Raw genomic sequence first — 3,081 nt, 5'->3', positions numbered from 1 at the left:
TAATATTAGGAAAAAAATAAAAACATTAAAAGTAAAAAATAAGTTTTTGAATCTTCTAATTAAATTTAATTATTTGTATTTTTCGCAATAAATTAAATTTTTTACAATTTTTTAAGAGATATTTATTAACTTCAAAAATTAATAAATGGCTTGGCAATTTAATATGTGATATTACTATTTTAATTCTGTTTACAAGATTCGAGACCAAAAAAGGGTCGCGTTTACCGAATGTATATAAATTTACTTTGAAATATTTATGCACTAATATCCGCTTGACCGAAAATAGGTTTATTTCTTTTAACTGAATAATTATTTGTAATTTTTATTTTTAAAACTTATGAAAAATAATACCATTTTTAATGAGTGTTAAAATATGGAAAAATTATCAGTAATTATCCGACTCTCATATAGATTAAAGAAATTATTAAATTTAATTATTAATTACATTTAAAAGTCACATAATGTTATTACTACTATAATGTTACTGACTAAATTTCATAATTTTCATGGTAGACAAATTTTATAGTAAGTAAATGTTTAAATTCATTATAAGCGTGAAGAAGTAAAGGAAAATAGGATACACAAATAGCATACACAATAATATTTATCAATGTCATCTTTCGGATTTTCTGTTTGTAAATGTGTATCAGTCTGATGAGAAGTTGAAGCCACATTATTTCCTTTGGTTATTGAAGGATTTATTGATATAATTATATTATTTTCTACAGTATACATAGTTCCATCATATGCTATAAGCAGTCAAATGCTCTACTGTATCACGTAGTTCAAAACTAGAAAGACTTAACCCTTCTAGAAGGATCGCAGAAGCCAATTTGATACCGAGCATATATTTTTTTTCGTAAATGATAAATAGAAGATAATGACACGTTATAGATAATTATATTTAACAATAATATTACATTATTGAATTGATTTTAAGTCATAAATATGTAAACATAATTTTATTCGAATGCAATATCAGACATAAGAAAGCCAAAAATTTATAGCAGATTAAATGTTGCAATGAAGCAAATTGGCTCCTTCGGTTTTTCTAGATAGACAATTAAATAAAAATTCAACCATTTAATATATATAATTGAGAAATTCTTTAACCAAAATTAAGAATGTGAAAAATGATAAAGTCACAAAAAGTTATCACATGAAAGCAAAATTGAAATACAAATCTTATATTTAGAAGAGTATTTTTCCTCAAAATATTGCAAAATATAATATATAATTGTAACAAATTGCTTTGGTTTTCTTCGTCGATTTTGTTTTCGATAATTTTTTTATCATGAAGTGAATCTGCATTTGCCATTGCAGTTTCGTCATCATAAGTTTCAAAATCACATATATAACACTTCATTTTATTATCATGTGTTCTATAATTCCAAGATGATGTCCAATCCGACATTTTGTTCGCATGGTATCTCAGATCGTTTAATAACTTAAATACAACACGTCCAAATGTTTGCGAAAGATCATAGCATGATATATAAATCTTTGTTAAAATATTGATGAACATTGATACATGGTTTGAAGTCATCTAACAGCTAATAGCAATTTAATAGTAATAATCTATAGTCGTTACAATCTATGTATAATACAAAAGTTTTTAAATTAAAATACACGTATATTTTACAAATCCAAAAGATGGAGATTTTTCCCTCTTCCATGAAAAGCTTGTATCGTTGCACTATTAATCCGTTTTATTAAATAAATCAGCAACATTTATGAATATGAAAATGATATAATTTGAAAGCAATAGATTCATAAAGCTTTTAAAATCTAGATAGTAATTAATATGATTAGTATAATTTATTCCCAGAATTATATCATTATATGTTTCAAATTATTTATTAAATTTATTTCACAAAATAAGTAAAAATTATATGATAGTTTTAGTATTAAAGGGTTACTTGAATTAACTTCTTTTCTTTCTAAAACAATGATTTCAGACAATCATATTAGGTTGAATTATGGTAAGAGCATTGTAAGCTTTACAAAAAACTTTAAGAATATCGGCAACATACTGCGTGGGAGTGCTTTAATGTGTAATAAATGTTTTTTCTTCATATTAATTTGAAATCAAATAATAAATATATTGCTACTAGTTATAAATTAATATAATGATTTCATAAATATTGCAGATTGGACAATATTGAACATAAAAAAAACTGAAAGATTACATGATTGTGTTACAGCGTATATAATATAAATATGATCATAGATCTTATCGAATCAATAATTTATTGAATATTTTAAGTCATAAATATAACAAATCAGTGACATAATAATAAAAAAATTATAGAGAAAAATAAAGTAAAAAAAAAGAAAACAAAAAAGTATAACATTGCAAGAAACATAAAATATTATATCTTATATTTTTAGTAACATGCAATAAATAAATGCTCAGAATCACAAATAGCACAGTTAGTAAATTAATGCAATATTACCTAAATTTAATTTTAAATATTGTCAAATATTTTTATGTAAAACAAAATTAATAAATTTAATTTTTAAATATATTTATAATAAAGTTATTACATCAATTATACCACGACAGTTACAGACGAATTCTTAAAGTCACGAGACATTCGCGACAGCAATCATTGAAAAAGATCTAAATAAGACGTCCAATTATTACAAGGTGTCATTAAATTTGACATCTATATAGATAATTCTTTCAAGTCCATTAATACAAACAAATAAGCTCAGCAAGAGGGACGCAAATAGACAATCTATTATGTTAAACTTCTATATATCTTCGTTTCATCGTGAATTAAATATGGTAAATAAATCATAACATTTTTCTGAAGTGCTATAGTAATAATAATAATACATTGGATTATTTATTTTACAATTTATAATACATTAACTTTTGAAAGAATACAAATGCTGTGTATAAAGCATATTTTATTAGAAGGTATAAACATTATAATTCAAATTACTAATATATAATATTAGGGTATTCATGTTCAGATCTTATATTTAAGGCCATCTTAGGTTGTGTGTTATCAATATAAAAATGTTATCAATAAATCATAGAATCATATTGAGATCTTAAGACATTACTTGAGA

This window comes from Atta cephalotes (assembly GCF_000143395.1).
Source record: "Atta cephalotes unplaced genomic scaffold scaffold00014, whole genome shotgun sequence".
NCBI lineage: Eukaryota > Metazoa > Arthropoda > Insecta > Hymenoptera > Formicidae > Atta > Atta cephalotes.
Note: the sequence above shows the minus strand (reverse complement) of the source record.